We start from the raw sequence: 13,330 nt of genomic DNA, 5'->3' as shown, positions 1-13,330 counted from the left end.
GGTCAACAGGTAACCCCAACTCCTGAAACTCGTATACTAAGTACTTCAATGGAAATATGTGTAAGGAAATAGAAACGAATCCCCCGATGGTCTATATAAGTTCTAATGGAAGTTTTGTTTAACATTCGGGGACGAATGTTCTAAAGGGGGGAAGGATGTTACACCCCACCCTTTTTAAACTCAGAATGTCTCATAAGTTCCTTGGACATTATCATGTGAGCCGGATACGCTACGACACTATCAAACGGCTCTAAGGAAGGGAGAATGTGATACCCCATACTAGAGAAGGTTGGAAGGGGAATCATAAGAATCCGGAAGGAATTAGAGGCCAAGTAACGAGTCGTAGGACTCGACTTATCTACGTAAGCAACTAATTTAGAAATCTTACATACATGAGTTACTTGATAACATACCAAGCTTACGTAGAAAGGGTTTCATAGGCTCTTAAAGTGAAACGAGATTACGAACCTACGAGAGGGAGCAAAAACTAGTTTCCGAACTTACGAAAGTGAAGCAAGCAGATGACAAGCAGGCAAGTGACTCACCTACTTGGGATGGACCCCACGCTGCCACGTGGCAGTTTTGTGTTGGAAGATTGGACGAGGTGTCACCCTAGGAGGCTGCCACGTATCACCCTAGGGGGCTGCCACATGTCACCTCCTAAGGAGGTGTATATATACATGTTGTCTGACTCTTTAACTCATTTTCCATCCAAAAACATCAGCCAAATGAGAGGAAAAACGTGAAGAACCAAAAGGAACAAGGCAGCAACATTTTTGAAGAATTAAAGGTGAGTTTTCCAATTTTCTTCCGTGAATTAATTATATACGGTGTATCTTAAGTATGTGGATACGTATATATGTATTTTAAGACCTTCATGGAAGTAAAACTCCAGCTTTTCAATTGGAATTTGGAAGAGAAAATAAGAGAAAGTCGAAGGAGAAAATGTTAAGAATTAATTAACCAACCCGTTTTTGAAAGGGACAGTGGTTAGTAATATTGGTATAACTTCTTGTGTACAGATTCGTTTCGAGTGATTTAATATGTTTTGGAAAGGTATTTCGTGTTTCTATAACGTTCATTCAGACTCCAAAATCCAGTTCTACTTTTATCAGCTTCAAAAGTGGTGATGAAGTGTAGAGGAGGTACTGCCCAGATTTGGTTTTGGAAATTCTACACGGACAGCTGTAAGTATTTTGGTTATATCTTTTTGTAAAAAATTGATGTAGGGATGATTCGAAATTTTTTGCGACCCTAAGACATATGGCTATAACTTTCATGAAGGGCGTAAATCCTGTTTCCCTCCATTACCCCTTCGAAACGAAGCGACAAGGTGAAACAGTAAACTGTCCAGATTTCACATTTTGGATAGTTTTGGCGAGTTTGACAAGTTTAACGTAAGGTAAGGTTTCTTCTTTAAATTTGAGCTTTATGTGTTCTGATGGAGCATGTTACACGCCCTATTGGTGGCTGGAAATATGAAAATGGCTTAGAAATACTTGGCGTTCGGAATAAACTAATTTGTAGTCGTTATAGTTGAATTGTTGTCGAAACAAAGTGTTGTTCTTGTGAGTTGCTCTGCAGGGGTGTGGCTTGTTGTTGCAGGGACTGAATATGTCCTAATGTGGGTTAGGGTGCTTCTAGTCGAAGCCACATGACCCCTCGTTATGTATAATTAAAGGCGTCACAAAATAAAGGCTAGACTCCCTATTTTGATATCGTATTTTTGAATAAGTCGTTTGGAGTGTATGTTGTATATTGTTGGTATGAATTGCTGCAGGTTGTTGTTGTTGGTTGGCTGTAGGTATTAGGTACCTAATTGGAAATTTGGATAGGGCACATTATAGGGGAGGTGCTGCCCAATTTTTGTTAACGCCTTAACAAACTAAAGAACTAGTCGAGGAAACGACTAAGGGAATAGATTCCATTAGCATTAAGGCGTAACCTCAGATACTGAAAAGTTAAGAGTAGTTGATATTCGTATTACTTTATATTGAATAGGTTCAGAAGACGACGAGGCGAGCAGGATAAAGGGTAACTCCCAAGAGGTATGTAAAGCTTTCTTGTGGCATGTTTTGGTATAAGCACGTACAATTATCTTTCTTTCCTTTTGGCAAGTTTTAGCCTTAAGTGAATTGTATGTGGAATGTGGGAATAATTCCATTTCCGGAACTCCAGGTATGCCCCATAATCCCTAACTACAGTTAAGTGTTAACGCCCCTACAAGGATTGAGTATTACCTGTTAAGACTTCTACGTGCTAAAAGAATAGTGTATGGGAAACTATCTTTCCCTTCTCTTGATATGTATTTGGTACGAAAGTGAGATTTGAATGCCATAGTGGCTAACCGATCCCTATAATGGGTAGGGTATGAAATATGTGTATGAAGGTCATCTGAAACAAAGTACAGACTACATAAAGCTTATTCTCTTTCTTCTTTTGGGCATGCCTTTGTCTTAGTTGTAAGTTAAATATGATCTGAGATCTAGGGTAACTCTATTCTCAAACATCTCTTATTTACTTCTGAATATTGAACTCCTACAGTAGTCGAACTATTTCCCTGGAAACTGTTATATGCTATAGAGATAACAAATATACAAGCTCCAAGTCTTACAGACTATATGTTAACAAATGTTTCTGGTTCCATAAGCAATTTGGCTTTACTTTAGTACGTGTCTAAGGACCCCAAAACACTAGCTAATATAGCCCCTAATGGCATTTAAGGTGATTACATTACAATCCTGATTCTCAGACAATAGCTTAATTTTCTTCTACGATTGAGTCTTCGATAATGATTTAAATTGCATATAGTTGCTCATTACTCTACTCGTGTATACTGTGACCCATCTTTCCCTGAGTCCCGGGCCAGGATATGTTCTCGTGCACAGTTCACTGCATTATTCACTGAGTCCCTCAATAGAGGGCCAGGATACGTGTATAAATATATGATGATGTGTTGTAATAAGGTGGTGATGGCACTGGGGCCATGATGGTTTTACAGAGATGATTCACCGGACCCCCGAAAGGGCCGGCTATATGATATTACTCGAACATGCATGTTTTTGTAATTCATAAAGTACAGGTACAGGTTTCTGAATTGATATCTTATCCCCTGATTCTCTATCTCAGATATGTTTCCAGTTGTATTATATTATGTTTTACATACTCAGTACACATATCGTACTGACCCCCTTTCTCGGGGGGCTTCGTTCATGCCCGCAGGTACAGATACAGATTTTGGGAGTCTGTCAGCTTAGGATTCCATGCAGCTCAGCTGGAAGAGGCTCCATTGTATCGGAGCCTAGTTTTTGATACTGTCCACGGATGTATAGAAATTGTTTTATCCATTCAGGGGTATGGCGGGGGCCCTGTCCCGCCATATGTTGTCATTTATATGTTTAGAGGTCTGCAGACATGTATATGTGGGTTGTGTATGTCAGTTTGATTAAGCTGGGTCTACATGATATATGATATATGTTATTATGTTATGGCAGCCTTGTCGGCTTGCGTGCCTTGTCATGTTGTGATACAAACGAAAAGGGCTACAGTTTATGAAAATGTTATCGCCCAGTGGGGCTCTGTTATATGATATTGTCTTGTTTATGATTCAATGTGACCTAAGCTTATAGATATATGTACGGGGGGTCTAGGTCGGACCCCAGTCGCGGCCTACGGGGTTGGGTCGTGACATTAAGGTAACTTCTTCACTTTTCTTCTGTGAATTAATTATACACGGTGTTCCCTAAGTATGTGTATATGTATATATGTGTTTTATGATGTTCATGGAACCAAAACTTCAGCTTTACAATTGGAAATTTGGAAGAAAAAAAAGAAAAAAATGTTAAAGGGGCAAGGAAGGAGGGCTACGGGTTTGGCCCTTTTGGGGTAAGTTTTATATTGGTGTTTTATAACCTAAAAGTTAAATTTGGGGCAGCGAAGAAGTAACACAAACAGCCCGCTCAATTTCAGCGCGTTTGGAGAAGTTCCAAGTTGCGCTTTGATGGTTTTGGCCATTTGGGTAAGATGATGTTTGTCCTTTCAAATTTTACTTTATGTTATTGTTATGGAGTGTATTATACACCTTTTTGTGGCTGTAAACGTGAAAATAGTATTGAAATGCTTGGCGTTGAAGACAATTCAAATTATAGTCATTATAGTCGAATTGTCGTCAAAGTAAAGCATTGTTCTTGTGAGTTGCTGCTGCAGGGGTGTGATATGTTGTTGCAGGGCCTAAATATTCTCTAATATGGGTTAGGTTTCTTCTGGTTGAATCCACATGACCCCTCGTTGAGTATAATTAAAGGCGTTACAAAATAAAGGCTAGATGCCCTATTGTGTTATTGTATTTTTGAATAAGTCATTTGGAGTTTATGTTGTATATTGTTGGTGTGAATTGCTTCTGGTTGTTGTTGTTGGTTGGATGTAGGTCTTAGGGACCTAATTGGAAATTTGGATAGGGCACATTATAAGGGAGGTGCTGCTCAATTTTCGGCGACGCCTTAGCAAATAACAGAACTAGTCGGGGAAACGACTAAGCAAATAGATTCCATTAATACTAAAGTGTAACCTAGGGTGATGGAAAGTTAAGAGGGGTTGACATTCATATTACTTTCATGTTGAATAGTTTCAAAGGACGGCGAGGCAAAAAGGATAAGAAATAATTAAGACAAGGGATGTGAAGCTTCTCTTAGTATGTTTTTGGTATAGGTATGTAAAACCTATATTTTCTCTTTTGGCATGTCTTAGATGTAAGCAGGATATGATATGAGCTTTGGGGGTAATTCCATTTCCAGGTTTTGAATATGACTTCAGGACCCTCACTCACTTTTGAATGATTAAACTTAAAAGTAGTAAGCTGCTATCTTCGAGTCTTCTATATGACTATATAATAATTGATTCGACTACGCTATTGTTTGTAAAAAAGAAAGGCTCTGAGATAACCAATTCTCGAACTATTATAAGATATTTCACATTGGTATATGTCTAAGATTTTCAAAAACTCCTTTTTACATAGTCCTTAGTGACAGTTAGAGAGTATACGTCAGATATCTGCTGCCCTGATCCCCAGGTGATAGTTTACTTGATGACTTCATTGAGTCTCAGATAATGATTTAAACTATGTTTTGTTTCTCACTACTCTACTCGTGTATACTGTAATACTTCTTCTTCGAGTCCCATGCCAGTCATCAGATTCGTGCAATTCACTGCATTGTTCGTCAAGCCCTTACTAGAGGACCGGCATCCGTATGTATATATATGATATGTTGTAATAAGGTGACGATGGACTGGGGCCTAATACTGATACTATGATGATGTGTTGTAATAAGGTGGTGATGGCACGGCGCCTGATACTTATACTATATAAATGATTCACCGGACCCCTAACGAGGCTGGGTATATTGAAAAATTGAGCATGCATGTTTTTGTGATTCACAGAGTACTGATACATATTTCTAATTTGATAATTGGTTCCCCTGCTTCTCTATTTTGGATATACCTCTAGTTGTACTATGTTACGTTTTACATACTTAGTACATATGTCGTACTGACCTCCTTTCTCGGGGGGCTGCGTTTATGCCCGCAGGTACAGATATAGGTTTTGGGAGTCTGTCAGCTTAGGATTCCATGCAGCTCAGCTGGAAGAGGCTCCATTGTATCGGGGCCTAGTTTTTGATACTATCCACTGATGTATAACATTTTTTTGTCCATTCGGGGGTATGGCGGGGGCCTTGTCCCGCCATATGTTGTCATTTATATGTTTAGAGGTCTGCAGACATGTATATGTAGGTTATATATGTTAGTTTGATTCAGATGAGTCTACATGATATATGATATGTGTTATTATGTTATGGCATCCTTGTCGGCTTGTATGCCCTGTTATGTGGTGATATAAACGAAAAGGGCTACAGGTTCATGAAAATGTTATCGCCCAGTAAGGATCTGTTACATCATGTTATCTTATTTATGATTCAATATGACCACAGCTAATAGATATATATATGGGGGGTCTAGGTCGGACCCCAGTCGCGTCCTACGGAGTTGGGTCGTGACAATAACTAACAATAAGAGGTAGCCAAATTGAAAAGGAAAAAGTATACAAAAAGTGGTGCAGATGCATTTATATCCATGCATTGATAATTGAAGCAAACAAGGAGTTGTTTCCATAGTAACCAAGAAGTCAAGGTTCAGAATGCTTCTCAAGGTATTTCTTTAATCCTTTAGAGCTTTTTTCCTGAAACCGAGAGAGAGAGAGAGAGATTCAATTAAGGTTGAAAAAAGTTGATTAGTGCATAATTTGATGTATAAAAACTCATACATCGGATTTTGACTATAAATAGTGAATCCATACAATGCCTATAATTGAAATATTTGGGTTGTCACTTAACTAGATTCGAGAGATTATTATCGATACCTTCATATTATATTATAATTGTATCTTTTAATTTGGATTCAAACTAGTAACTTATAATTCTTTATTTCTACAATTGCCTAAGTATTATTCCTTGTAGGAATCGACCCCGACCTTACACGTTGGGTTTATGTTGAAAACAGCCACCTACAATTCAATTTGTAAGGGGGTAGTTGAGTGTTATCCATATTCCCTGTTGATTTTTTCATCTTAGACTACGAGGTGGACTTTGAAGTTCCCATAATATTGGGAATGCCATTTTTGGCCATAACCAGAGCTTTTGTAGATATGAAAAGTGGAGCTCTCCTTTGGGTTAAACAATGAGGAAGTCAAATTCAATGTGTACAAATAAATGAAACAGCCTAGAGTCATGATCGTGATGTCCGTTATTGATGTAAATGATGAAGAAAACATTGAGGTATCTATTAAAGAAAGGTATACCTCGAGACTTTGGCTGCCATGATCATGAATTTTGAGGGTGATGGCTTATAGGAGTACAGTGAGATAGTAAATGCTTTTCAGAGCATGGGATCATATTCTTATACTCCTAAAATGTAGATCTTGATTAGAAGAATAGACCAACTCCTCCTGCCAAACCATTCATTGAGAAACCATCTATACTTGAGCTGAAAGACTTGCCATGTCATTTGATGTATATTTTTTTGGGTGAAAATAATACTTTTTAGGTCATTATTGCTGTAGATTTGAATGAGGAGCAGGTTAGAGCACTTGCGAAAATCATCAAGAAATACAAGAAAGCAATTGGTTGGACTATTTCTGACATCATAGGTATACCCCCTAGCATCTGCACTCACAAAATTCAGTTAGAGGAGAATTGCATTTCTACCATGGAGCACCAACGGAGATTAAATCCACCTATGAAAGAGGTGGTTAAGAAGGAGATCATTGTTCCCTCCCTATATAGGAAAGAATTTTTGTGCTTCAATAAGTGATTTTTCCTAATATCTTTTCTATAGGAAGCAAGTACTGGTGAAAGGACATCTTCTTTGATCCCAAGGGCACACCTAAATACCTAAATGGGAGTGTGCCTATATTGAACCCCAAATTATAAACAATACCCTGCCTAGCATGGTTGCAGATACATGTTATATTAATGGCACTTTTGTCCACATTTTCTTGAAGCCTAAAAGCTTTAGAGAATCTAAGGAAGGCTTCATTTATTAAGGTGATAGATCTCACATATGCTCGATAGAACATAAGCAAGTCATCTACAAAGCATAGAGTACTACCTAATTTCAAACACCTGGGGTAAAAATTAAAATTTCTATTACTTTGTAGCTGCATTAGTTCTCTCCCCAAGTATTCTATAGAAATAACAAAAAGATATGGGGATACTGGATCCCCTTGTTTGATCCCTCTTTTCCCTTTAAGAGGAACAGTGTGACCCCTATTAATATTTATTGAATAGGAAATAGTAGAAACACAAGCTATCACACATTCAACAAATTTCATATGAAATCACAAGTATGAATGAATTTGTCTAAGGAATCTCCATTCAAGTATATCATAAGCTTCCCTGAGGTCTACTTTAAGCACACATCTTGGAGAAACTCCCTTTTTAGCATAACTTTTGAATAGCTCATGGCTAAAAATGATATTATCTACTATGATTCTCTCTTTAATAAAAGTTGATTAGAATTTTCTAATGAGACCATCTATTACCAATTTAATTTTTCTAGTAAGGACTTTAGAAGTCACATTATATATAGTTGTGCAGCAGACTATAGGCATATAATCCTTCACCTTTGTAGAAGCAGGAACTTTGAGAATCAATGTTATGGTAGTTGTGTTAATTATATAAGGCATCTCCCCAGTGTTGATGAATTCAGTAAAAGATGGAATAATATCAATCTTTAGCACATCCCAATATTTTGTGACAAATTCAATTGGAAATCCATCTACCTTAGGAGCCTTGTCATTTGGCATGTCTTTGATTGTTGCAATAATCTTAGTCTCTGTAATTGGCTGGACAAATTCCCTTTGTTATTGGATTAAAAGGGCATGACCCTTTCCTAATAATCTCAATATTGGAGAAAGGGAGGTCTCTGGCACATTCCCCCGTTAAAGAAGAGAATACACCAATTAATTCTTATTCCACTAGTGTAGGATTACTCAACTTGATCCTTACTTCTGTATAAATATAAGTGATATTATTTTTACTAGCCCTAATTCCATTATGCATGAATATATATTTGCATTTGAGTCCCCATAAGATATCCAAGATGCTCCAGATTTTTGTCTTAATAATTGCTGCTCTATTTCGCTCCATTGTTCTATTTCAGCCAAGGTTGCTCTCTCATTATTGAATAGATGTTGGGAGAAGGGGTCAGTCTAAATTTTTCCTTAAATATACTCTAGTTTATCTCGTGCTTGTGTGAATTATAGTCTATATGTTTCTATGTATGTATTAAGATCCATTAATTGACTGCCTTTAGTTTACTCCATACCCCATGTGTTGCCTTACCAGTATACTGTCTGTGCCGCACTAAATTTAGAAGACCCTTAAATTTGTGGTGTTCCATAAAAAATGATACAATTTAAAGGGTTTGGATTAAGTAATGCTTATGGATTACACTTGAATAAGATTAGAGTGTGGTCCGATATTGAGGGATGCATGAAATCAGCTGCCACATGTCCATACTATTGTATCCAAATATAATTTCCCAATGACCAATTTATTAAGCTGTAAACTCTCTTATCTGATCCCTATTTGTTGAACCAAGTATAGTGACATTTAGTGGATCTGATAGGGGTAAGTTGCAGACTATTTATAGATCCTGAAATCCTCTTGTTTCAGCTATAGAGAAAGTTGAGCCTATCATTTCTTTAGAGGATAATATTTTGTTGAAATCCCCACTAAGTATCCAAGAGATAAGCATTTGATTTGATAACAATGAAAGGTCTCTCCACATTTCCTCTCATATGGTATTCATTATGAGCATATATAACTGATAAGTAGCCTTTAAAAAAAATTTCCACCTGTTCTAATAAAAAATGGATAAATTGGCTAGTACTATGAATTATTTGAAGTTGAACATGACTCATCCAACATAGCAATATCCTACCATTCTTAGTAACAACATAGTTACAATATATGTTCCATCCTTGTAATTTTATTTGTATTTTCTGAGCCCTTTTCTTGGTTTACTTTGGTTTCTAAACAAGAAAATACACCCACTTTATACTTCAAGAGAAAGATATACTCCTTCTTCTGCCCATAGGCCTGATTTAGGCCCTTTATATTCCAGGTGGATATGATCATGGGGAATGGTATACAACCCCTTCTTCACCTTGCACCCTTGAAACCATTCTTGATATGGGATATTTAGGAGTAGGTTCAATTGAATATTCATGTTTCTCATCTCTGTTCATAAACATCCATGGGCTTTGTACTTCATTCTTGTTCATGGCACACTAATTGTATCATCATTTATTGCTTCAATTCTTTGTTCAGGTGGTTCCCCACTCTTTGGTTGCCATACTCGTTGAATAACATGTACATATTTCTTTCTATTTCTTCTCCTGTTTCTCTTTTTGGGCTTTTTCTGGACTTTATCTACTTGAAGTTGAACTACCAACCTAGGCTCTTTTTAGCAACTATTATTAGACTCATGACAAAAAATAAAGCATTTATTACAAAAGAAGGATGTCCAATAATATTGAATATATGTTGTTTCAGTACTCTATAAGACGTATCAATCTCAACCTCATCTGGTAACTTTTGAAAAATATCTACTTCGATCAAGACCCTAGCATATGAGATTCTTTTCGATTGAGTAGTGCATTTATCTGTGTATAATGGTTTTCCAAGTACACTAGAGACCTTACAAAATGTTGCTTCTCTCCAGTACCCCACCACCAACCTTGGGAACTTTACCCATAATAAGATGATACTCATGAGATCATGGGTAAAGGTAAAGTTCAGTTCTCATTTCCTCTGAATTATAGGCTTATTCAAGCATATATAGGGTCCAGATTGCTAAATTTTATCTCTATCTTCTAATATTTGAAACTTGAATATGTAATACCCTTCAGTGTGATAGGATTTGGGATTTTGGAACAAAGTACCATACACTTTTGACATAGTTATCAATTTTTTTCTCATAGGAGGTTTCACCTATTACATATCCAATTAGATTTGTTTTCTAGTATTCATATTGGGATCTAACATCATCCTCTTTGATCTTAACAATAAGATTACCATCACAGTTAATTAGGGGTACAACGTCTAGGGCCTTACCAATTTGAGAAATATAAGCCCCTTGCACAATTTCTGCTGCAGATAGAGTTGGTTGAGTTGATGTACCCTCCTCTGAAAATTGGAGATGCCTAAAAGCATGGGTCTCTTTTCATTTAGCTTTGACTGTTTCGAGTTTTACATGCTCATCACTAATGGACATTTCTAAACCCTCCTCAATCGATTTATACTTTAATTTTAGAAAGCTACAAAAATTCAAAGATGAAAGATCCTGAATAATACCAATTGCAGGTGTTATATGAGCACTAAGAAAAAAGATGTTACCCGTTAACATGTGCATTTAGTTTGATTAAGTATATATTATGGCATTGCTTATGTTGAGGTTCATGATTTTTGAAAAGGGTTATTCTTATAGTTTTAAGTACTTTATAATGAACTTGATATTACTAGATTCTTACCTTTTTTAAATACTATGCTCTGTATATGTATTATATTATTTTTGAGAGTTTACGTAGCATCAAGTTTGACTAGTGGAAATTATGTATGTTCCATAACTATGTGCCCCCGTAGGATGTCCTAATTGGACAATCAAGCTTGAGCTAGTAGATTTATAAATATCTCATGTTCATGGTCCTTACATGGCTAGCATGATGATCTTTTTTGATGTGGATAAGACACTAAACTCTATGTTGTAGCTCACATTGTTTATATCAGTTTAATGGTATCTCTTACAAATATTTATAATTCTCACTTTTATTATATTAAGCTTATGATTTTGTTGCGAGTATTGCATTGACCATATTTTATGTTCCTAGCAATGTTTTTAAAGGATTATGTCATGCTTTCACTTGGTCATTTCATTGTCATATTTTATATCATGCATTGTATATTATCCATACTCAATATATTCTATAGTACTGACCACATACTTTTATCTATATTGTATCATAATATAGGTTCTGACAATGCATCTCATGCTCATAGTTAGTATTGAATCCTATTAGTGTTACACAACTTTGGTAAGTCCTTATGATTCGAGGGAATGGACAACTTATAAGTTCATGTGTTCTTTCACATTCTCTTTGTTTTTCAAATTTTTGAGTTAGCTAGGGATATGTCCTAGCAACTCACCTATGTTAGTAGATGCTTATGTCAGACACTAGATTCTGAATATATTGAGTTGTATCTGATATTTCTGTTATGCTATATTAAAATTTGTTGAGACTTATCTTCTTCTTTTCAATTTATTTTATATTGTTTCTTAACTTAGTGTCATGCTTATGTCAAGTAGCTTGTTTAGGTTCTTTTGTGATCCCATTTGCCATGTCACACCTAAGGGTGCTTTGGGTCATGAAAAACTTTATATTCAGAATGATAGGTTTTTAAAGAGTCCTCAGTGTTTGAAAAGCTATGTCGAGTAGAATCTTGTTCATCAGTATGAAGCGTGCTACAAGTATGAATAGGAGGCTATGAGTAGCTTAAGAAACATCACTTCAATCAGCACTCTTAAGTCATTCGATAGAGTTGAACTCCATAATGTTCCCTTCTAACTCATTTTCTATGTGTTTCACATCAATAATTTAATTAAAGAATATATACATTTCATGAAGATGTCAAATGTCATACAAAATTAGTCTTTCATAAGAAACTAAAAGATAGAAATTATAATATTTTGTATTAATTTTGCCTTTATGTGTTTCAATTAATCTTTCATTTCACTACCTAGAAATTAAAGTATTTCTTCAATGATTAATGAAAAGTAATCATGCCTCTAAGAAATCTCCCTTGAAAAAGAACATAAATTAAGATGAAGAGATCAAGCACCTCAAGCTTAGGTGAATCCTTTATCCAAGAAAGTTACTCATGTCGAGTTTAGGGATGGGTTACAAGTGCTTTCCCAAGCTATGATGGCTCAATATAACTATGAGGTTGTTCAAGCAAGCATTGCAAGTGTTCGTTAGTGTGTTGATTTATTATATTTTGATCTATTCTCGAAGTGAAGATGAGAAAGTCAATTATTTGAGGTCTGTCTTGTAAGTTCTGAAGGACCATCAGTTATTTCATAAGTTTAGCAAATGTTAGTTTTGATTGAGGTCGGTTATGTTCCTTGGATATACTATTTTCGATGAGGGTATTAGAGTTGATCCTAAGAAAATCGAGGTGGTTAGGAATTGTCCTAGACCTCCTTCTCTCTTTGATATATGAAGTTTCTTAGGTTTAGCCAGTTACTCTAGATGGTTTGTGGAATGATTTTCCTCTATTGCTTCATCTTTTACTACTTTGATGACTTAGAAGAAGATGAAATTTCAGTGGTTGGAAGCTTTTGAGAAAATTCCAAGAGTTGAAAGATCAACTTATTTCAGCCCCAGTTTTGACTTTACCAGAAGGATCCAATTATTTTATTGTATACTGTGATGCCTCGAGTATTGGTCTTAGTTGTGTTTTGATGCAAAATGGTAAAGTTATAGCCTATGCTTCTACTTAAATTTTATGATAGGAATTACCCAACTCATAATTTGGAGTTAGCGGCGGTGGTGCTTGATTTGAAGATAAGGAGACACTATCTTTATGGTGTTCATGTGATGTGTTCACCGATCATAAAAAATTTCAATATATTTTCAAGCTAAAGGATTTGAATCTTCGCCAAAGAATATGTCTTGAATTGTTGAATGATTATGAAATAAGTTTTCTTTACCATCTAA

Source organism: Solanum dulcamara, chromosome 10 (genome assembly GCF_947179165.1).
Source record: "Solanum dulcamara chromosome 10, daSolDulc1.2, whole genome shotgun sequence".
NCBI lineage: Eukaryota > Viridiplantae > Streptophyta > Magnoliopsida > Solanales > Solanaceae > Solanum > Solanum dulcamara.
This window is presented reverse-complemented; position numbering follows the sequence as displayed.